Genomic DNA, 23,944 nt, shown 5'->3' on the forward strand with positions numbered 1-23,944 from the left:
GTACCCACCTCCTCGAAGGCTTGTGGAGACACCGGTACGGCTGCAGAGAGCACAGCCGGACGTGGCAAAGGAAACCCTTGTCAAAGGTTTCCTAAAGGCAGTTGTAGGCTGAGCTTGACAGAAAACTCATTTCCCCAAGGTCATGGAACCAAGCTTTACTTTTATATATTCAAGGGGCACCGGCCAAGCTTGGCCTTGCATCCCCGCTCTGTCAGGTTAGGGTTAGGGTTAGGGTGAGATGTTAGGACAGGACTCTGAGGGGCAGAGCATAGGTCAGCACTCAGGGCCCAGTGTCTCCTGCAGCACCGTTTCCTCTCTCCTCCCTACTTCTCCATCCCCCAAGGCCACATCTGTTTGCACGTGGAAATCAGAGGTGCGTGTCTCTGTGTTTAGAAAGTGGGTGCTGTATGAAACCTGGAGCAGAGGGGCTTCTCCATCAGCACCAGAGGGTGTGGCCCACCTGCCTTTCATTATCTGAGGTCAGAGGTTTGAGTCGTGGACTTGACCTCCTGTTGTCATCGAGGCCCTGGCTTGAGCTTCTGCGTCTCCATCCATGACCAGGTCGTATTCCAGAGTCACTTCAAGGTGAGCTGCCCCCCTGTAAAGCCCTTTAATATTTTGGCCTAAGCTCCTGTCCCATTTGAGGCATGTAACCGATTCAAGTAGCAGCTGGGGCCCTTTGTTTATAACTCTCTCATCTCACATTTCTCAGTGGATTTCTTTTTGGAGACAATGTTCTATGAATCGCCTCTGAGATGAGAAATTATCAGCTTAGGGACTCTTCTTTTTGAATTGTCAGAATAAGAATAAACTAACTCTCTGAAGTCCTTTCTGGAGTCGTAGGCCCACCACAAAGGTGGAGATGAATTCCCCGCCCCCTGATCTGGGGACTATGTTTTATTCTCTTTTTCCCCCAAAGGGTAGCAAGGCAGTTCTCACCTGCTTCTTTCATCTCCCTACTGACTGCTGACCCTCCCACTGTTATCCTGGTTCTCCACTTACTCTGTGTTGTTATGAGTCTCAGATTCCTCATCTGCAAAGTGGGTATAACAGCTCAAGGCTGCTGAGAGTTTGCGAGTTTCTCTATGTGAAAGTACTTTATTGATTTAAAAATGCTATACCAATGGACATTTCTTTTCTGCTAAAAAAAAAATCCGTGAGAGGATGGGGCATTTGTCTTTCTCTGGACTTACTGCCTGGCAGTGAGAATATCAGTCTTGATCACGCTACCTTATTCAAGCATTTTAAAAATGAAGATCATTTCTCTCTCCTCCCCCTGGCCCTCTCTCCCTCTTCTCCCACTTTGGTCCAGGAGGCAATGGAAACTGGCTTTCACTTCTTTTTGTCTTTCCTGGTAGCCCGGTCTCACTGCTGGAGTAGCTTTCAAAGCTGTTTCTCCTTGAACCTCTGCTGTTACCATCTGCTTTTACAAGGGTCGATAGAGGACGATGCTCTGAGCCTGTGAAGGTGTTGGAAAGCCAGACAGCCTCTGCCTTGTGACTCACGGAGGTGGATGTGAATGTTAAAGGCAGGAATGTTTGTTTTCTCCCGGAGAAGGTCACTAATTAGGAGGCTGAAGAACCGGAGTGGGCTCAGCTCGGGGCTGGTGGAGGCTGCTGGTATATACTCAACTTCTGAGAGTGGTCTGCACTCCTGACTCGGCTCTGCCCCTAGATACGGGGTCTGTCCTCACGTCCAGCGGGGCTGGGCTGTGTTCCCAGGCTCACGGGGAAGTGAATGTCTGCACAGTGCTTTGTTTAAAAGTTTGAATCTGATTGTGCGGTTCAAGCCAGTGTGTCAGGCTTCAGCCAGTGGCTTTTGGGGGAGCTTGCAGGGGTGAGAAGTTATCCAAGTACTGGGACATGGGAAGCCTTTCTGTTGATTTTAATGCACTTTGTACAGTTTTCCAAGGCTCTTGGCAGCTCGGTGGTGGCCTGATTCTTTGTGTAACACAAGGCTGCCACGGACGCGGCAAAAGAAGAGTTAGGAGTGCGTGGTTCACCGACTTGGAATCCGGACACACACGTTCTGGATTTTATTGCCAACTAACAATCTTGAGGGAGTGATTGGCTTAGCAACATAACATCTCTCCCTGAGCCTTGGTATTCCAGCTGGTTCTTCTTGAAAATTACTGCCATGGGATAACTTTTTGGTGGTCTCTGTGTGGAGAAGACAGAGAAGGATAAATGGTATGAAAATTGGCATCAGACTTGGCATTTTGGCTGGCTGTCTCAGAGGGGTAGCTGTTGTACAGAGGGATGTGCTCTGTCAAGGGTTGGAGGGAAAAAAAGATGAGCTTCTAGCTATCACTCGGCTGCTCAGGATGTCCGATTGTTGCAAGTAGAGTTGGGGAAACCCAGAAAACACTGGTGAAATCCAGGAAGCCAAGAGCACTGTGACATCAGGCGTGTGAGAGATCGAAATGGAAATTCCACTATTTAGGTGAAATCCAAGACTTTGAATAATCACAGATTCACAGGAAGTTGCAAAAAAAAAAAAATTATACAGGGAGGTACCATGTACCCTTTACCCCTGCAACATCTTGCTTAACTATAATAACAAAACTATGAAATGATGCAGAGTGCTTTTGAAACAGCTAGGTGACACATCAAGATGATGAAATTGCAGTGCTCTTGCAAAGATAGCATCGATATTTTTTTGAGCCCCTACTATGTGCCCATCCATATATGGGGCATAGGGAATGTAAACAAATCAGTCTTGGGTCCTCCACTGAGGGAGTTACAGAATAACCGGGGAGTCTGACATCAAATAAAAAAATTATGTGCATAATTCATGAATCACAGTTGTGATAAGTGCTATGAGTTGAAAATAGAACCAAAAGAATAAAAGTTGATTTCGTGAAAAGATACCTTAAAACGTTTCCATGAAGTTTCATAATCTTATTTTAAGATTTGCCAAAGGTTCTACGGTAGCTGCAACTTTGAAGTTTACTCCTTGTATTACATTTATTACATTTATTATAATTGCGTCCTTTTCTGGGCTTATTTTTTTCCGATTTCTTCTTTTTTTTCCAGTCTGTGGAAGCCAAGTATGTCTTGGAATGGGCACTGATGGTTCTGCCCACAAATGACAGTTTATGAGGGTGTTTTTAATGTGCGTTAGCAGTTTGGCTTCAGAAAGGGAATCAGACCTCAGAGACCCATTCCTTAATCTCACCAGCAGTTAGGAGTGATCACACCGAAACTGACGCCTGCCAAGAGGAGGGATTCTTGAATGTTGGTTGGTTTGGCGAGACCCTGAAACAGCTTCTCGATTACAAAGCTTGCTGCCTCTGGTTTCAGAGGGCAGCTCCGGCCAGCCACACAGAGTTCATGTGCACAGGGTTCCTTCTTGTGGTTCAGCGATATGATCTAATTTGGAATCCTTATGGTTTAAGTGAAGAGAGGAACAATTACATGTATGTTCCCTGTTGAACACAACACATGGTATCCAGGCAACTCAAGTGGAACGTACAGGAGACAGCAGCTCTCCCCACCTGCTTGGTAAACTCAGCGCAGGTGGCGGAAATAATACCTAGATAAATACCACAGATCACTGAGGACATTTTCTTTAGATCAACATTTGCCCTGGGAGGTTCTCAGGTCTTTTGGCTTTGGTCAAGCAAACAGTGTGTTTCAGACAAGAAGTGGAAATCAGAGGTTTGCCAGAAATGGCCGGGGGGAATGGGCTTTAACAGCGGTGTAGGCAGCGGGGCTTCGCTTCCGAGGTCAACTTCGGGTCTTTGTGAGATGCAACCTAGACATAGGATACCTGCCCAAGAGGCACGTGATATCCAGAAGTGCTGAATTTCCGTCTGTTCAAGTGAAGTGTCTTTTGTAATTTCTCACTCCTCCTTTTACATTCTACATCACGGAGCCTTTCAAAATGCACTGTTGGTACAGAAGCAAGATCTCCACTTCAGGTGCTGTATTTGGCCACCTGAAAATTCCAGCCCTTGTCCTTCATCATGACTTTAAATTCGTGGGGTGGGGGAGGGGAAGCCCCCCACGATATCCGTTGCCCAAAACCTGACTTTTCTTCCCTCTGTGGGGAAATTGCTGGATCTGTTGATGATCCTCTTAATGGGAATCTTTTTGTTGAACTTCACTTATATTATACATTTTAAATTATAATTTTAAGAATGATTTTTTTCCCCCAGAATGTTAGAGTGGAGTTTGGGATCCTTCGTTATTTTTAATGAGTGCTGGTGAGTGGAGAGGTGTGCTCTTGGGCCTGGAAGCCTCATGTACTAATCTTTGCAGGCAGATGCTGTTCTAACTCTTGGAGGCACCTCCTCTATACCCCACAGGGCCTGGCATCGTGCCCTGAACATATCAGCTCTCAGTGCACGCTGCCTGCTTCGCTGTTGAAAACGTGTAGCTGGATTGTACAGGTGTTAAGAGCTGGGCTTTGGAGAAGTGGTATCTGATTTTGAATCCTGCTTCTGCCACTTAGTCTTCTGAGTCCTTGGACAAACCACTTAACCTCCCTGAGCCTCAGTTTCCTCATATGTAAAATGGGGATAATAAGGCCCACCACATAGAGTTGTGAAAATTAAATGAGATGGTGCTTAACACGTTACATAGAGCCTGTGGATCGCCTTTCTCCGTGTTAGATTGTGAGCCCCATGGGGTAAGGATATGTCTCATTCACTGCTGTATCCCAATGCCTGGTACATAGTAGATGCTCAAGAAAATGCTCATTAGATTAACGAAAATGTATTATAGATTTTTCTATGATATTACTGAGTAGAGGAAGAGAACAGTTTAAAGATTTGAGGAATGAAGACATGAGACAATTCTATTTGAAACATAACATAATGGGAGGAAATTATTTTTATCAACATGAGTTATGTAGATGTATCTTAGTATTGGGCATTAATTCCACTTTTAAGTAAATTTATTATTTTAGCTAAGAAGTCATCATTAATTTCTTAATAAAAACATTAATGATGTTTTTAGGATTCCTGAGAGAAACTGACTTAGATGTTGAAAAATCTTTGACTAATATGCATGTTTTTAATAGAATTGTGGTTTTCGGCACCAAATATGGCAGTGATGTCCCCTTTCTTTCATTTCTTCTCTTTCCCCCTCCTTCTTTCTTGCTGTCTTTCTCTGCCTCCAAAACACAACGCTATAGTGCGTTGAAAACATTTCTGAGAATTAAGGATGAGGAGAATGTTAGCTTCTCAGGGAAAGTTTAAAATAAAGTCAAAATAGTGTTTTTCCTTAGGAGTTACTCAAGCTTTGTAATCCCATAGGTAATCAGTAATTTTTCTGCTCTCCAGATTACCAAAATCTGGTATCAACCTGTAGCCAGTTTGGAGCATCAATTCTTACCTGACTCAGTTGGGAACGAGGTGGGCACTCATTCAAACACGCATCGCAGAGTACCAAGTGGCTTTGCGTGTTTTAAGGACAGTTCTTCAACTCGCCACCAGATGGCAGAGGTGCTCCACTGAAGTTCACCGGGGCGTTTGCTGCGTCAAAACAGCTTTTGGCACTTTGCTCCTTTCTGTTCTGGATGCAGAAAAGAGAGCAGCTCATGAGGGCTTGTACTTAAACATTTTATGTGGGAATTAAAGTACGTGTTAATACAGATTCTGGCCCTTATTTGCCCACTTAAAATACCTACAGGGTTATGTATTTTTAACCCTTAAGAGACTGGTGTTGACGTGTAATTTTGATTTTTTTTTTTTTTTTTTCTTAAGGTCAACTTTGATTTCCCATCTCCTTATTTCTAAGCCCCAGTCTGTCTTACCCCCTTTCTTTGTGGGATTATAACGAGGCTAAGAATTAAGAACAAGAGTGTTGGAAACCCTCAGCTCTGGGTTCAAGTCCAAACTATTCCACTTGGGGTGAGCCGCTTACCCCACCCATGCCTCAGGTTCCTACAGAGTGAAATGCTGGAGGGTGTGAATGAGGTGATCTAGCTGATGCCCCCAGGGCACCCGTGGTGCTCACACAGTTGTGTCTACTGTTAGCTGTGAAAAGGCACTACAATATTTTATATCTCTGTGTAATATTTTATATCTCTGTCCGGTGCATTAAAACCTTAGACTATGCTACATTATAACTTAGCGATGGCCCCTTTGCTTGCTATTCCCACTCTCACCCTCACCCTTTGGGTAGGCTGCACTAGTGGTTCTCGTTGGTGGAGAAAGGGGAGTGGTATTGCCTTCTCAGGGCACAGCTGGCAATGTCCGGAGACAGTTTTGGCTGCCACAGTTGGAGAGTGGGTAGAGACTAGGGATTCTACTAAACATCCTGTAGTGCACATTCTGCAGCGCCTCCCACCCTCCACCCAGCAAAGAATGATCCGGCCCCAAATATCAATAGTGCCCAGGTTGAGAGACTCCAGGCTCACTGGTACTCAGTAGAAGAAAAGTTCCCGGTATTTGATCTAGTCCTTTCAACTTGATGAAATTCCAGACATATATTGTACTAATCAGGCCTGTAGTAGACTCTGGAGCCCCAAGGATGATAAGACACAGACTCAGTCTTGGATCTGGGATTTTACTCACAAGCTAATGAGTTAGCCTCTTACTGGTTCACTGGATGCTGGCAGAAGACAGAGTCCTGGGTCAGAGACAAGGGACTTCATTATTCATGGCAGAGCAAACTGAATGAGTATCATGATGGCCTGGGTTCCCCTTGTCCTCCAAGCCCCACAGGGGCAATATGAGGGGTCCAGGGGTATGTTAGGTGTGCAGTGGGTTTGTATCATAGCCGAGGAATGCTGAGCTTGGGGAATCCACTGTTCTTATAGTAAGTGATAAGCAAGCCCGTTTTTTGTCTGGGGGGAAGACATTATCCCATCCCTCAAGGGTGTAAAGAATTATACACAAGGTGCAGAGGATACAGAGCAGGGTATTTCAGATGGGCAGCGTTTGAGAAGGCTTCACGGAGGAGGAGATATCTGAACTGGGTTTTGAAGGGTGAATAGGGTTTCAACCCATAGGCAAGGGGAGAGAATATTTCTCTCTTCTTCCCAGAAATAAGTTAACTTATCTCCTGAGCAGCTCAGCACAGGTTGTATGGGAACAGGGAGGGCACTCTGGAAAAGTCCTGGCTGGGTTTGATTAACTAGTGAATCTGGGCGGGCTGTTGCCAATTATGTCATGCTATTGTCAACTTATGTCTCAAGGTAATTTACTATGAGCAGATAGGCTATTTTTTTTTCAGTATTTTTTAATTGAAGTATATTTGGTTTACAATGTTGTGTTAATTTCTGCTATACAGCAGAGTGATTCAGTTATACATATATATACATTCTTTTTTTTAATATTCTTTTCCATTATGGTTTATCATAGGTTATTGAATATAGTTCCTTGTGCTATACAGTAGGACCTTGTTGTTTGTCCATTCCACATATAAAAGCTTGCGTGTGCTAACCCAAGCTACATTTTTCTTAGGTGATTTTTTTCCCATGCTGTAGCTGGGAGCCTGTACTGGCCCACAGGAACCAGACTTCTTTATCACCAGTAGACCCTCCTTCGGTACATGAGAGCATGTTTGGCCAAGGTTGACGGACTGGAAAGCAGGATCCAGTAGCTCACCTACAGAAGGAGATGGAGAAGGAGGTAAGGGCAGGAATGTTGAGTCCAGTGAGTGAGCCTGAGAACCGCGGGGGTCAACACCAGGGCGTGATCTCTTTTTGCCCGTGGTAGTATCCTCTGGGCACACTGGCTGTACTGAAAGTATCAAAGGTGGGCAGGCAGGATATAAAATGCAGCCTAACTATTGGAGAATCCTATGTGATACCGTCACAGCGTGGCCTATTATACCACAGTGGAAAACATGGTCCTAGGTTACATGCATCAACATGGATAAATCCCAGTCTTTTAATCCTAAGCCCAGAAACCATTCTATATATTTCCAGTCGGAAGGGTTTAGTACAGGAAATCAGGTCCTACAAAATCGTTGGAAGGGATGGGAGGGGGCGAAATCCAGAGATGGGGGTGCTCCTCGGAAACGAGAACATTGCAGGAAGCCACTATGGCTACCACAGACACCATCGCTGCCCGAGGCAGAGTGAAATCCACCTTGTACCACCGTCCACCTGTCGTTGGTCATAGAACAGAAACCCCGTTGGCAAGAGATTCTGGGGGTTGTGGTCCTCAGGATTCTACTTCCTGTGACAGAGCTGAGAACAAGGGGACAGGATAGTGCTGAGTGTCCCTAGGCAAGAGTAACATGATGGTGAGTGACAGAGCAACTCCCAGAAGATTACCTACAACATGGTACCATTTTTTTTTTTTTTTTGGCTGCACCATGCAGCTTGTGGGATCTTAATTCCCCAACCAGGGGTTGAACCTGGGCCCTCGGCAGTGAGAGTGCGGAGTCCTAACCACTGGATCGCCAGAGAATCTCAACATGGTACCATTTTTATAAAGCACAAAATTAAACAACATATCGTTGGGCCATTCACGCAATGGTATGCCAGAGCCGGCTTGAACTGACTTGCGAGATCCAATAGTTAAATTTTCAGGAATTTAGCAAGGCAGTTGTTAAACACAGCTGTTATTAAAGATTAAATTATATAAGCTTACAATAAAATAATTACAGCAAAGAGAATGGTAATAAATACTCTAACTCATCACCTCCTAATTATCTTACTTATTTTACTATTATCTATGCTTTTGAGGTTATTATATCTATTGCATCTGTATGGTAAAAATCCTATAAACTGGCATGCTACCATGATCTCTTTCCAATTCAGTGTTCAGTGACATCACCTTGGTAGCTTGAAATGGGCCACTATTTATATGAAAGAAATTGGCCAGTGCTATAAATCAGGGCGTGATTGCTTTCTTTCTTTTTCTTTTTTTTAAATAAGAGTATTAGTCATATTATTTTTGTTTATTTATTTATTTATTTTTGGCTGTGTTGGGTCTTCGTTTCTGTGCGAGGGCTTTCTCCAGTTGTGGCGAGCGGGGCCCACTCTTCATCGCGGTGCGCGGGCCTCTCACTATCGCGGCCTCTCTTGTTGCGGAGCACAGGCTCCAGACGCACAGGCTCAGTAATTGTGGCTCACGGGCCCAGTTTCTCTGCGGCATGTGGGATCCTCCCAGACCAGGGCTTGAACCCGTGTCCCCTGCATTGGCAGGCAGATTCTCAACCACTGCGCCACCAGGGAAGCCCGTGATTGCTTTCTTGATTGTCTGGATATAACAAAATGACGGACTAAATGTTAATAATGATTAACAGATTAAACTTAAATGTTTGTCATGTCTGTGGCTGTTACATTGTGAATAGCACAGAAATTGAGGAAATAGCCTTCCAGTATTTGAGAACTATTATCCGATTCAACAAAGAAGTTGCTCACATAATTGATAAAAAAGTGATTTTCTACCATGCGTCTTTGTCATTTTGCTTTCTTCTTACTTGTTAATGTAAATGAAAATATCAACCAACCTTCATACTGAAACTACATTGGTTCATCTGTTGCAACCATAGGTTGGTTGCAATTATGAAAGTTTGGCAAAAATCAAAAATATTCTCTGAGAATCAATTGAATGTTAGAGCTTTATAATAAGGATATTATGTATTTTATTATTTGTAATCTGTATGTTATACATCCTTTGTATCAAACAATTTATAACAAACTTATTAGGATATGCGTACATATTTAATTTTTGGAGAGCTGATTTTTAAACATTTACCGTCACATCACTGCACATATATGATGAAGCAAGGGGATGATTAACAGTATTCCAGGTAGCTGTTACCTTTGGGAGAGATCCCACATGGATATCCACTCACACCCCCTTCTGTTTTGTCTTCCTGCCCTCGTTTGCCATCTACCCAGTCATCCAAGTTCAAAGTTTGGGAGTCGTGCAGGAATCCTCCCTCCCGCTTCACATCTCATTGCCAGCTATTGTTGATTTTTCCTTCCCAACATGTCATGGTATTTATGGTTCCAGCTGAAGGGAACCGTTTCCAGCTTGGAACCCCGTTGAGAAACGCCTCTTCCCAGTGATTCCTCTCCTAGAACTCACAGGGCACTGACTGCAGTGGAGGATATAGTTGTCAGACAGAAGACAGAGGATGAAGAGTGAGCCAGAGCTCTGGGTTTTACTCAGGTTTTCAGCAAAGTTGCTGTGGGCATTTATCAATCTACCGGAAGCCAACCTCTGCCAAAACAATTGATGAAGGTCTATAATCGATACAGAAAGAAGACTTGGGGCAGCTCGTAAGGAGAGACCAAGAGTTAGGTCCCTGCGAAGAAGAAAGTGACAGCCCCGTGTCAGTCCTGGGATGCAGGGTACACAGAAGAGGATGCGCAGGGTCCACGGGGACAGATCCAGACCAGAGGATGGGGCTGTTCTCCAGGTGGAGCAAGTGAAGACTGGCACAGAGGTGGGGCTGAACCAGTGCAGCCGGCGCATTGCCCTGACCCCAGTCAGAGGCCTCCCCGCTGTGTCCAGAGACAGAACACAGGCTCCAGGAGCTTCACCACCTCTCCACGATGCAGCTGCTTCCCAATGAAGCTCTGGAGGAGGAAGGAAGGAGGGCAGAGTGTGGACAGAAGCTGGGAAGGGGTCTCTGTGAGGACTGACTGCTGCTTCTCCTTGGCTGCCTTCAGCATCTGTGTCCTTAGGATGTTCATCACCTGTGCCCAAGGCAGACGCCCTCTCTGCTGGGATGTGCTTTTCTATGCCACGAACGAAGCCCCCATCTGCCTCCTGCTCTTCCTCCCCCTCCGGTCTCCAGATTCTGCCCTTGCTTAGGCCGACTCCTTTCCTCTCTTCAAAGGAGAGAGGAGGGAGCTCCTTATTGCTCCGGGCCTCACCCCTTGTTGATATCAGTATCTTCTAAACATGAGTCTTAGTTGTGGACATCACTAATGCCTAAGTCACCTCCTAAGGGAATCAATATACACAGAATTTAGCTTTCCGTTTACACGGAGGGTTTACTAGCTCTGCTGTTTTCATCAAGTCCTGTATTTATTTATTTGGGGGGACTTTTTTTTTATTAACATCTTTTTCTTTTTTAACACCTTATTGGAGTATAATTGCTTTACAATGGTGTGTTAGTTTCTGCTGTATAACAAAGTGAGTCAGCTATACGTATACATATATCCCCATATCCCCTCCCTCTTGAGCCTCCCTCCCACCCTTCCTATCCCACCCCTCTAGGTGGTCACAAAGCACCGAGCTGATCTCCCTGTGCTATACAGCTGCTTCCCACTCTCCATCTTTTTTACATTTGGTAGTGTAAATATGTCAGTGCTACTCTCTCACTTCATCCTAGCTTACCCTTCTCCCCCCTACCCTGTGTCCTCAAGTCCATTGTCTACATCTTAGTCTTTATTCCTGTCCTGCCCCTAGGTTCTTCAGAACCATTTTTAAAAAAAATTTTATTTATTTATTTATTTATGGCTGTATTGGGTCTTCGTTTCTGTGCGAGGGCTTTCTCTAGTTGCGGCAAGTGGGGGCCACTCTTCATCGCGGTGCACGGGCCTCTCACCATTGCGGCCTCTCTTGTTGCGGAGCACAGGCTCCAGACGCGCAGGCTCAGTAATTGTGGCTCATGGGCCCAGTTGCTCCGTGGCATGTGGGATCTTCCCAGACCAGGGCTCGAACCCGTGTCCCCTGCATTGGCAGGCAGATTCTCAACCACTGCGCCACCAGGGAAGCCCCCCATTTTTTCTTTAGATTCCATGTATATGTGTTAGCATACGGTATTTTTTTTTCTCTTTCTGACTTACTTTACTCTGTATGACAGACTCTAGGTCCATCCACCTCACTACAAATAACTCAATTTCATTTCTTTTTATGGCTGAGTACTATTCCATTGTATGTATGTGCCACATCTTCTTTATCCATTCATCTATTGATGGATACTTAGGTTGCTTCCATGTCCTGTTTATTGTAAATAGTGCTGCAGTGAACATTGTGGTACATGAGTCTTTTTGAATTATGGTTTTCTCAGGGTATATGCCCAGTAGTGGGATTGCTGGGTCATATGGTAGTTCTATTTTTAGTTTTTAAGGAACCTCCATACTGTTCTCCATAGTGGCTGTATCAATTTACATTCCCACCAACAGTGCAAGAGGGTTCTCTTTTCTCCACACCCTCTCCAGCATTTATTGTTTGTAGATTTTTTGATGATGGCCATTCTGACCGGGATGAGGTGATACCTCATTGTAGTTTTGATTTGCATTTCTCTAATGATTAGTGATGTTGAGCATCCTTTCATGTGTTTGTTGGCAATCTGTATATCTTCTTTGGAGAAATGTCTATTTAGGTCTTCTGCCCATTTTTGGATTGGGTTGTTTGTTTTTTGATATTGAGCTACATGAGCTGCTTGTATATTTTGGAGATTAATCCTTTGTCAGTTGCTTCGTTTGCAAATATTTTCTCCCATTCTGAGGGTTGTCTTTTCGTCTTGTTTATGGTTTCCTTTGCTGTGTAAAAGCTTTGAAGTTTCATTAGGTCCCATTTGTTTATTTTTGTTTTTATTTTCATTACTCTAGGAGGTGGATCAAAAAAGATATTGCTGTGATTTATGTCAAAGAATGTTCTTCCTATGTTTTCCTCTAAGAGTTTTATAGTGTCTGGCCTTACCTTTAGGTCTTTAATCCATTTTGAGTTTATTTTTATGTATAGTGTTAGGAAGTGTTCTAATTTCATTCCTTTACATGTAGCTGTCCAGTTTTCCCAGCATCACTTATTGAAGAGGCTGTCTTTTCTCCATTGTATATTTTTGCCTCCTTTATCAAAGATAAAGTGACCATATATGCGTGGGTTTATCTCTGGGCTTTCTATCCTGTTCCATTCCTCTATATTTCTGTTTTTGTGCCAGTACCATACTGTCTTGATTACTGTAGCTTTGTAGTATAGTCTGAAATCCGGGAGCCTGATTCCTCCAGGTCTGTTTTTCTTTCTCAATATTGCTTTGGCTCTTCGGGGTCTTTTGTGTTTCCATACAAATTGTGAAATTCTTTGTTCTAGTTCTGTGAAAAATGCCATTGGTAGTTTGATAGGGATTTCATTGAATCTGTAGATTGCTTTGGGTAGTATAGTCATTTTCACAATGTTGATTCTTCCAATCCAAGAACATGGTATATCTCTCCGTCTGTTTGTATCCTCTTTAATTTCTTTCATCAGTGTCTTATAGTTTTCTGCATACAGCTCTTTTGTCTCCTTAGGTAGGTTTATTCCTAGGTATTTTATTCTTTTTGTTACAATGGTAAATGGGAGTGTTTCCTTAATTTCTCTTTCAGAGTTTTCATCATTATTGTGTAGGAATGCAGGAGATTTCTGTGCATTAATTTTGTATCCTGCTACTTTACCAGATTCATTGATTAGCTCTAGTAGTTTTCTGGTAGCATCTTTAGGATTCTCTACATATAGCATCATGTCATCTGCAAACAGTGACAGTTTTACTTTTTCTTTTCTGATTTGGATTCCTTTTATTTCTTTTCCTTCTCTGATTGCTGTGGCTAAAACTTCCAAAACTATGTTGAGTAATAGTGGTGAGAGTGGGCAACCTTGTCTTGTTCCTGATCTTAGAGGAAATGCTTTCAGGTTTTCACCACTGAGAATGATGCTGGCTGTGGGTTTGTCATATATGGCCTTTATTATGTTGGGGTAAGTTCCGTCTATGCCTACTTTCTGGAGAGTTTTTATCATCAATGTTGTTGAATTTTGTTGAAAGCTTTTTCTGCATCTATTGAGATGATCATATGGTTTTTCTCCTTCAATTTGTTAATATGGTGTATCACATTGATTGATTTGCGTATATTGAAGAATCCTTGCATTCCTGAGGTAAACCCCACTTGATCATGGTGAATGATCCTTTTAATGTGCTGTTGGATTCTGTTTGCTAGTATTTTATTAAGGATTTTTGCATCTATGTTCAGCAGTCATATTGGCCTGTAGTTTTCTTTTTTTGTGACATGTTAGTCTGGTTTTGGTGTCAGGGTGATGGTGGCCTCGTAGAATGAGTTTGGGAGTGTTCCTCCCTCTGCTATATTTTGGAAGAGTTTGAGAAGGATAGGTGTTAGCTCTTCTCTAAATGTTTGGTAGAGTTTGCCTGTGGAGCCACCTGGTCCTGGGCTTTTGTTTGTTGGAAGATTTTTATTCACAGTTTCAATTTCAGTGCTTGTGATTGGTCTGTTCGTATTTTCTATTTCTTCCTGGTTCAGTCTCAGAAGGTTGTGCTTTTCTAAGAATTTGTCTGTTTCTTCCAGGTTGTCTGTTTTTTTGGCATATAGTTGCTTGTAGTAATCTCTCATGATCCTTTGTATTTCTGCAGTGTCTGTTGTTACTTCTCCTTTTTCATTTCTAATTCTATTGATTTGAGTCTTCTCCCTTTTTTTCTTGATGAGTCTGGCTAGTGGTTTATCAATTTTGTTTATCATCTCAAAGAACCAGCTTTTAGCTTTATTGATCTTTGCTATTGTTTGCTTCATTTCTTTTTCATTTATTTCTGACCTGATCTTTATGATTTCTTTCCTTCTGCTAACTTTGGCAGTTTTTTGTTTTTCTTTGTCTAATTGCTTTAGGTGTAAGGTTAGGTTGTTTATTTGAGATTTTTCTTGTTTCTTGAGGTAGGATTGTACTACTATAAACTTCCCTCACCAAGTCCTGTATTTAAAAGCCTCTGGTCAATGTTCAGCAGTAAGACCTGGCCCGGGTAGACCCAACTTTAGTAATGCGGTCAGGGTTCTGTAGCCTGAGCTCGGCACAACCTGGGAAAAATAATGATTTTACAGCATGAGGCTCAGCTTCCTTTGAGTGTGTTCCAGGTTGTGTAAAGACAGATGGCAAATAAATAAAAGTGTGTTTGTAGCTGGTAATTTGGAATTTGGAATGTAAAGACACTACCCAGTCAAGGCAACCACAATATCCACAGATGTAAAAGGGCTTGACTCCACTTAATGAGAAAATGCAAATTAAAGACAAGGCTTCGTACTTTCTCCCACAGAGCAAGAAGCCAAGCAGTCCTGCCCCCAAGGAGACAGGCTCCAAGTTCATTGTGGCCTCCTCTGGGAGGCTGACCATGCCCAGAGTCAGACCTCAGGTGGCCTTGGCCTTGAAGACACTGTACTCTTCTATCCCTTCCTTCTGCTGCAGCATCCCCTGGTGCTTTGAGCTGGAAATACTCCTCCCAGCGCCAGCCCCAAGGAGCCTCTCTATTTAGCAAAAGCCCCTGGCCAGCCCTCTTCCCCTAGAACACGAGGAGGCTGCAACACTTCTCAAACCTACATCTCCCCCGCTGACACTAGAACATTACTTAAGGGAAGAATGCCAACTGGTTATTATTCAACAGTCTGCAATCTCACAGGAGTCATTCATTCCTTTTTTTTTTTTTTTTCTGCACCCCATCTCATCCTGCCTCAGCAATTAGATAATGTGAGTGGGCATATACCCTGTTAAACAGCTGCTGGGAATTCTCCTTAGGAGCAAGAGGTGATGTGCGCTTTTGTGGGTGCTGACTTGTGCGTTTCCTGTGCTTAAGATTGCAAAGTATGAAAGTCCTGATCACTGGGCGGAGACAGGCAGAGCGGGCCAGGCAGGGTGCGCAGCGAAGGCTGCGGAGAAATGAGGACTCCAGGGAGAAGCATTTCATGCCGGCCCCTTGCCAGGGGGCCAGCTGCATGGCCATTTCCTGTTGCAGCGGTGCTGCCCGGCCTCCGTCTGGTCCTAGTCCTGGAAGGGAAACACTGGCTGATTCTCTAGTACATTTATCATTTTCAGGCTTTGTGACTAACCACAAAGCTGGATGGAACATTCTCTTAAGAAATGGAAGCATCCACCGTTGATCAAAAGGCATCACTCCGCAGCTATTTGTAATTTGGCTGCCGTGCCAGGAGCTGCTTGGCCTTGGCTGAGGGTGCGGTGGCTCTCATCACAGGGCACCGAAATTCTCTGCACTGTTTGCTCAGCTGCTGTCTGTTTAGAGAGCTATTTAGAGTCTCCCATAGAAAGGAAAGCTTTCCATTCTTGGAGAAACCACAGTGATTAAGTACATATAAGAGAAAAGCATTATGATGACTAATCAGAACAAAATCAATGAGTCCCTTTCTGCATTATAAATGATGAGGCTTAGAGTCCACAGCTTTTAGCAAGAGTGCGGGTGTGACTTTGGGGTGGGAGAGGAGAGGGCAGAACCGCACAAAGGCCAGTGAGCACAGGACTTGCCAGCTGGGAAAAGGACTGAACTTTAATGACCCGATTAAATGCCCCTTTAAAATCTGACCCGGGAAATTCTTAACCTTTGTAATAGGGGAAAATAACATCTGAGGAAGCAAGAATTTTTGGTTAGCTTCTATGCAGTCATTTGAGGCCACCCAACCTAAACTCTCTGTCCTAAGGGATGCTTTCTACAAAACCTGCCTTGAAACTTGAAGAATCTCATGTTCCTCTAAATTTTCATGCAGCCAAAAAAGTGGGAAGACACCTTTGTAGGAAAGCTTCAGTGGAAAGCTTCTACCACCTCATGAGACTGTTCCAATTTTTGAACAGCCTTCATTGTTGGAAAGGTCTCCTTCACATTTGGCTGAAAATTGTCTCCCTCTCAATTTTGCCTTTTGGTCTCAGTTGCCCTTTGAAACCATATGAAAAAAATCCAGCCCTCTTCATACTGAGGTCTTTGCAATGTTTAAAGATGACACTGGTGTTTCCGTTGCCTTATTGTCTCCTGCCTGAATGTCCTCACTGCTTTCTGAGCGAAGGGAGAATACTCTCACCTCCTGCGGGAGTGGTCCAGTAACAATGTAGACCCCACAGATCGTTCACGTACAGAGATCTGTCACCTCCTTTGCTTATGACACTATACTTCTGTTAATTTATCCATCCTGAGATCTCATTTGTTTTTTTGGTAGCTGTGTCACACTGTTGGCCTGTGTTTACCTTAAAGTCTATAAAGAACAATCAACTTGTTATTCCCTTACATTTTCATGTACCCAGAGGGTTCTGAAAAGAAGCAGAAGTGAACATTTTAACCTAGTCACTATTCATTTGTTTTGCTTTTATGCTGGCCTTTGAATATGCCATTTGATGTGAGAGTCTTCAGCCAGTGGACATATTATGTTGATATGCAACTTTGCATATTTTTGCATACTTAATGTGATAGGATCACACTAAAATTCATGTTTTCCTTTGGGAGTGGTGGCTGGAGCTTTGTTAGATTTTTTTCCCCCCCCAGTTTTATTGAGAAACTGTTGGCACACGTTGCTCTATAAGTTTAAGGTGTACAGTGTGATGGTTTGATTTATATATATTGTAAATGATGACCACAGTAGGTTTAGTTAACATTTACTGTCTTGTATAGGTACAATAAAAAGAGAAGAAAAAAGCAATTTTTAGATTTATCACTGTCATAGGAGTTAATACCTCTACCTCTCCTTCCTCATTCTTTCCCCCAAATTATCATACTCTTAATTATGCCAAAAATTAGTGTTTGCAATATTCTAATTATGTAAATATTGTTCACTGCAGACAGAACCTATTAGAATACTGTGATTACATCCTTTCTTTTCTCTCTTTTTTAAAAAAAATTGAAGTATAATTGACCTACAACACTATGTTGGTTCCAGGTTCACACAGTAGTGATTTGAAATTTCTGTACATTTACTAAATGATCCCCACCTTTGTGAGATTTTTGAAAGGAACTCTACGTCCAGGCTAAAACACACGTGCAGCTGAATAAGCTGACGGTGTCATTCCCAATCAGGAGCTGACCCCGCCTATTTAGAAGTTTGAGGGCATTTGTAGGCATGTTTGCAGAGCCTTGGGAACCTCCTATGACAGTCTGTAAGTAACCTCTGGGTGCTTGGTGCTGGTGTTAGCTTCTGGCTTGGCAAGGGTACCCGGCGTGGTCCCCGCCTTTGATATCAAGTATAGCCTTTGGAGTGACCACCCTTGTACCTTACACAGAGGGGACCCTCTAAAATCTTTTGTAGGGTGGGCACATTCATTCACGAAAGTTTGTTTGTTATACCCTCCCGAATCAATAGGTAGTACCCAGAGATGTATCTGCTGTGAGTGGACAGAGCCTGTCCGAAAATCTCTCTCCAGCTCTGTCATCGTTGGGACAACTATCAATCTGAAGCCCATCTTGAACTAGAGTGGATGCTGACCCAGTGATGGGAGACCCGGCCTTCGGGAAAGCAGGAGCTGCTGCTTTATCCCCGCCTCCCTGTGCTGAATCCTTAGCCTCAATCCCAGGAGCCTAAGCATGTCTCTCCTTTCTCTGGATTTCTTTAGCGCTTATGGCTTATATTAAACCCTCGGGTATTTACACATCTAATTAATAATTAACCTGCTAACTTTTCCCTATGAGTACGTCTTGCCTCCTCAGCTACATTGTCTGATCATTTGTATCCTCCACAGACCTAAGAATGCAGTTTTGCCCATCAAAAGGCCGACATAGGTAGATGTAGGATTAAGCCATGGAGATCTGAGAGGGGTCGGTTTCTCCCTCAGGAGAACGGGCAAAGGAAACAGACTTGTAGGAAATTCATATTCTGTGCGAGGCACTGTGCTGGGAACGTTACATTTGTCTTTTCCTATAATCCCCATAAGACTCTCAAGTAAGTATCACTATCCTCATTCTGCAGAATAGGAAATGAAATCTCAGAGAAGTTAAGAAACTCTCAAACTGCGTACAAAGAGGAAAGAGACTGGGCTGGATTTGAACTTGGGTTGCTGTGCCTGCAGCAGCAGTGCTAGGGAGTCTGTCGTCCCTCCTGGAGGTGCGGCGGGGCTGGAGGTTAGGACGTCGCTTGTGGCTGTGCTGCCACGTGGCCACCCTTGAGTTATCAGCCAGCACCATCTCACTGCTGAAGAAAGATAGGAAAAAGGCCAGGGATGAAAGAACAAGGGGACATAAGAAAGAAAGCTAGAACCATGAAGCGGGGGAGAGAGAGTGGAAAATTGCAGATCACTTACGTTCTCTGTGCAGGAAGCATCTCACGCCTGCTCAGTAGACCAAAGTGTTCATCAACGGAGTAGCTTGTAAACCCCCAGGAAGGCATAGCGACGGCCTTGTTGATACTAGTCCTTTTCTCCCCCAAAGAGGAAGGAGTATCCTCAGCTTCTGAAGACAAGGACTTTCAGTGGTGTTGGGGAGCTCTGAGAAGCTGGATCCCCTGTCATCAGATTGTATTTGGAGACTTTCCTAGTCAGGTTAGCACCAGGCTGTACTGTAGCAATACTGTAGCAATAAATAAACCTTAGAACTCCATGGCTTACACAATAAAGAGTTCTTTCTCGCTCATGAAAATTCTGGTGTGGGTCAGGCGAGTCTTCAGGGCACTGTCCTCCACTCAGGGACCTGGTGATCCAGGCCACTTCCATATTGGGAAGCCAAGATCTCTGTATGTGGCTTCCAGGTTGCTGGGGCAACCAGGGTGGGAGGGTCAGCTTTTAAATGCTTTGGCATGGAAATGCCGTCAATCACTTCCACTCACAGCCCATTGGCCAGAACTGGTCAATGGTGCTGCCCCCTGTGACAGTGCTATACTTCACTGGGAAAAGAGGGGATGCTTGGACACTCAATGACTGTTCAATGTCTCTGACTCATTTCCTTTACTCTCTTCTGTCCAACCCTTTTTAAGGCAGCTCATTGCTCTTGGGAAAGAACACAGATGCCTTCATGGAGCTTGTTAGGCCCCTGGTCATGGCCGCCATGTTGCAATCACATTGGACATTTCAGGTCTTGTGGCTCAATGTGCCTTCTCTTCCTCACTGCCCTGCTCTTCTGTCTTCCCGAAATACTCTCCTCTGTCTGTTTTTCCTGTCCAACTCCTAAGATTATTTATGTCAATGTTTAGATATCACCTATTATGGAAACTTTTCTGACATGAAATCTGGGTTAGGTGACCTTCTTCGGACATCCAGGTCATCCTTTATTTCCCCCACTGCGGTGGAAATGTATTATTTATTAGTCTATGACATCTTAGATTGCGGCTCTCTGGTGCTTGGAACCATTGCAAGAGTGGTCCCTACATACGATGGCCAACACACAAAAGAGGCCTAGTTAGTGTACTTTGGATGCAGGAAGAGAGGGAATCTTCCAAGGCAGAATGTATATGATTGTACTATCGCAGATTTGATTCTGAAGTTAATCTGGAAAAGCAAATCCTCTAGGAGAGTCAAGAAACTTTTCAAAAAGAAGAATGAAGGAGAGTCTTACTTTTCTGGATGTGAAGATGAACTATAAAGTTACAGTAATTAAAAGAGTGAGATGCTGGCCCAGGAGCAGACCAAGAGATGAACAGGATACTGAGAGCTGATGTTACTGTCTTGAGTCCAGACTCCACAGGGCAGACCAGGCAGGCTGGAGACTCAGCCAGGGTTTCCGTGTTGCAGTCTTGGGCAGAATTGCTTCTTCTCCGGAAAACCTTAGTCTTTGCTCGTAAAGCCTTCAACTGTGTATGGAGAATTGGTATATGATAAAGGAGGCGTTGTACATCAGTGAAGAAAGGATAAATTATTGAACGCATTATGTTTACACATCTGGCTGTAATTTGGTAAAATTAAAAAATAAGCTAAGACTTAAGAAATAAAACATTTAAAAAGAAAGTTATATCTTTAACTTATATCACATACAAAAGTGAATCTGAAATGATTATAGATCTAAACATTAAGAAAAATCTTTAAAATACTAGTAAGCGCATAGGAAATATTTTCACTATGTTGGAGTGAGCAAAGCATTTAAAAAAAATGACGTATGGCCCAGAAGTCAAATGGTTTAGAATGACATATTTGATAACAGTGAAACAAAACTCTTCTATATAACTAAAAGCTATATAACCCAATTAAACAAAAGCATATCAAGCTGGGAAAAATATTCACCATATGTAATTTAAAAAGGTTAATATAAGAAGTGTTTAAGTGCCTACAAATCCGTAAGCAAGCAGTTAACAATCCAATTTAAAATGGACGATGGTTATGAAAAAGCAATTCATAGAAGAAAAAGTATACATAGCTTATAAGCAGAAGAGATGCTTATCCTTACTGATAATCAAATTAATACAACTTAAAACAATGAAATAGCATTTTCTCCATGAGATTACACATATTAAGAAGGCTAACAGTACTCAGTATTGATGATGGTGGTATAATTTTTTAGAGACAAATTTGACAATGTCTGTTTTTAAAAAGTGCCTGTATTTTTGACCTTACAATTATACTTCATCTATAGGGGGTAAGTTAAATGACTTATGGAATATTATTTAGCATTTAAAGAAGTGAGATATAGTTACTATATATTCTGACATGTAAAATGTCTGTAATAGAGACTTAGATTTAAAAAATGACTTACAGGGAATTCCCTGGGGGTCCAGTGGTTAGTACTTGGTGCTTTCACTGCCATGGCCCGGGTTCAATCCCTGGTGGGTGAACTAAGATCCTGAAAGCCGTGTGGTGCGGCAAAAAAAAAAAAAAAAAAAAAAAAAAAAAAAAGTGACTTACAGAATAGTATGCAGTTTAGAACCCCATTTATTAAAAATATGTATGTATATTCTATATATGCATGGGAAAAAAACCTGGAAGAATATGCAGCAAACTGTTAAGGGAGATAACCTCTAAGGAATAGGACTTTGGGAACTTCCATTTCTTATTTTCCATATTTTAGTATTATTACTTTTAAAATAAGCGTGATAACTGTTTATAGTATTTTAGAAAGAGATTAAAAAGACATTGCTGGAACTTCCCTGGTGGCTCAGTGGTTAAGAATCCGCCTGCCAATGCAGGGGACACAGGTTCGAGTCCTGGTCCGGGAAGATCCCACATACCACGGAGCAACTAAGCCCGTGTGCCACAACTACTGAGCCTGCGTGCCACAACTACTAAGCCCACGCATCTAGAGCCCGTGCTCCGCAACAAGAGAAGCCACTGCAATGAGAATCCTGCACACCACAACGAAGAGTAGCCCCTGCTCGCCGCAACTAGAGAAAGCACGTGCACATCAACGAAGACCCAACACAGCCAAACAAAAAAATAATAATAATTAAAAAAAAAAAAAAAGGACATTGCTTAGTTTAACTGACCAAAGCTTTGACTGGTTACATAGGATCTGAGGTTCAAAAAAATGCTTGTTGTGCCATGTCATGTTCAGATATGTTCATCGACTCATTCATGCATTCATTCATTCACCAAGCATTTAGTGGATACCTTTGTTGTGTGAGGTCTTTTTTCCTACATGGGTCTTAACTGCGTAATTTTCTTCCTCATTTTACTCCAGAAAGTGAATAAATTGAAAAATAGTCGAGTCTAAAGCAAAGTATGCTTGTGGGGGACCCTCTTCGATACCCAGCAGAGGGCGCTGTGGCTGGGATCCAAGGGAAGCTGTTGTTTGCTTGGATGTTTAAGGGAGTCCCTTTCTGATCCCGTCTAAAAGATTCATGTTGACAGAGGGTATTCTTATTGGGGGAAAAAAACCCCAAACCACTCCATATTCCTCTTGCTGGTTAACTTTGTGTGGGCTGTCTCTGCTTCAGAGCTATCAGTTTCGTTCCTTTGTGGGCCTGTGTCCATGCAGGGAGGGAGTGGACGTTTGGAAGTCGAGCAGTCCAAAGGTAGCTGCATATGCGTCACGTCTCATGAGGATGGAAGATGAAAATGAAAGATTATGCTCTAAACTTTGCCCTGTCTCGGCATCCAAATGCCACGTGACTGCTGGTTTACTGAACACAAAACCAGAATGATATGGTGACAGCACGTTGGGTAGGCTGTAACAGGAGACGTTGCAGCCACGGCAAATCTGCCCGCATGCCATCGAATACATTTTTGTTTTTGCTCCTGATTTTGGTCTGTATTGCTTTGTATTGCATTATATTATTCATTTAATACAAAAGTGAAGCATGTTTTGGATACTATGCCCTAAGTTCGATGTGAAATACCGGGATATTGTCCTGAAAGATTTTTGGATAGATTTGAACGTAAAAAACAGATAAAATAAGTCGTGATTCTTCATATCACAAAATGACACTTAGCAATAAAAAATTTGCTGCAGTATCTTTTTTTTTTAATTGAAGTATAATTGATTTACAATATTGTGTTAGTTTCAGGTGTACCGCATAGTGATTCTTTTTTTTTTTTTTTCAGATTATATTCCATTATAGGTTATTACAAGATATTGGGTATAGTTCCCTGTGCTGTACAGTAAATCCTCATTGCTTATCTATTTTATGTATAGTAGTTTGTTAATCCCATATTCCTCATCACTGCAGTATTTAAAGAACAATTTTCCTAATCCAGGTAAAATATGTCACTTTAAGAGCAGAATCTGTAATGAAGTCAGATATAGTACATTTTACAATTAAAAACACAAGTCCCTCAAATTCAATTTGGCTCACGGTAAGTACCAATGGGAGACTTAAAAAAAAAAATCCTTTCCTTTCTCTCTAGCCCTTTGTCTTGTATTTTACCAAATTGTAGTTTCGGACAAGTTAACTCTTCCCCCCAAGCACACAGGTGGAGTTGCCCTGCAGTCAGAGACGTCCTTCAGCTGGGGAGTTGGTGAAGCTGTAAGAAGCTGAAGGAGCTTTGGCTACAAAGTACAAATAGAAGTGGAGAATTTATGCAATTTGACTAGTTAGAGAAAAAATCCATCTGACAGAATAGCAGTAGTGAGCTGTTAGACTGTGCCCAGTGGCATAGAATTTATAATTTAAAACATTTCTGGCTTCCTACATTAACTTTCTTGGTTAAACAGGTAGAATTCCCTGAAAATCTGTGGTTAGTTTCTCAAGTTCAATGAATGTATTAAGGAAATGTCAACATCTTAGCTGCTATACAGCTTTCTTTCTTAAAAAAAAAAAAATCTAAGGACATGAATTTGAAAAGGATAAGAAAAGATTTCGCACGTTATTGTATCTTGTGTCTGTGCTGAAATGACCTCCTTTAGATCCAACTCATTGACGTTATTTAATCCAAATGCAAGGGTAGTGTTCAGGGCTTGTGCCAGACTCAGCTTCTGTACCC

General features: G+C 42.7%; 1 protein-coding gene across 47 annotated transcripts in view; it reads left to right on the top strand.

Moving 5' to 3' along the window:
• Positions 1-23,944, top strand: part of SETD4 (SET domain containing 4) — a 472,148-nt gene that overhangs the window by 74,075 nt on the left and 374,129 nt on the right. For 40 of the 47 annotated variants that reach the window (XR_014245464.1, XR_014245465.1, XR_014245488.1 and 37 more), the window contains one exon: positions 7,415-7,582. The exons of 5 other annotated variants lie outside the window; for them this stretch is intronic. The gene's annotated coding sequence lies outside the window, so the exon portion shown is untranslated. Of the gene's footprint in view, positions 1-343; positions 2,190-7,414; positions 7,583-17,970; positions 22,377-23,944 lie in introns of those variants that run through there. 2 more of the 47 variants (XR_014245491.1, XR_014245485.1) reach the window with 2 other exon arrangements.

The sequence above is a fragment of the Balaenoptera borealis genome, assembly GCF_965194805.1.
Source record: "Balaenoptera borealis genome assembly, chromosome: 5".
Lineage (NCBI taxonomy): Eukaryota > Metazoa > Chordata > Mammalia > Artiodactyla > Balaenopteridae > Balaenoptera > Balaenoptera borealis.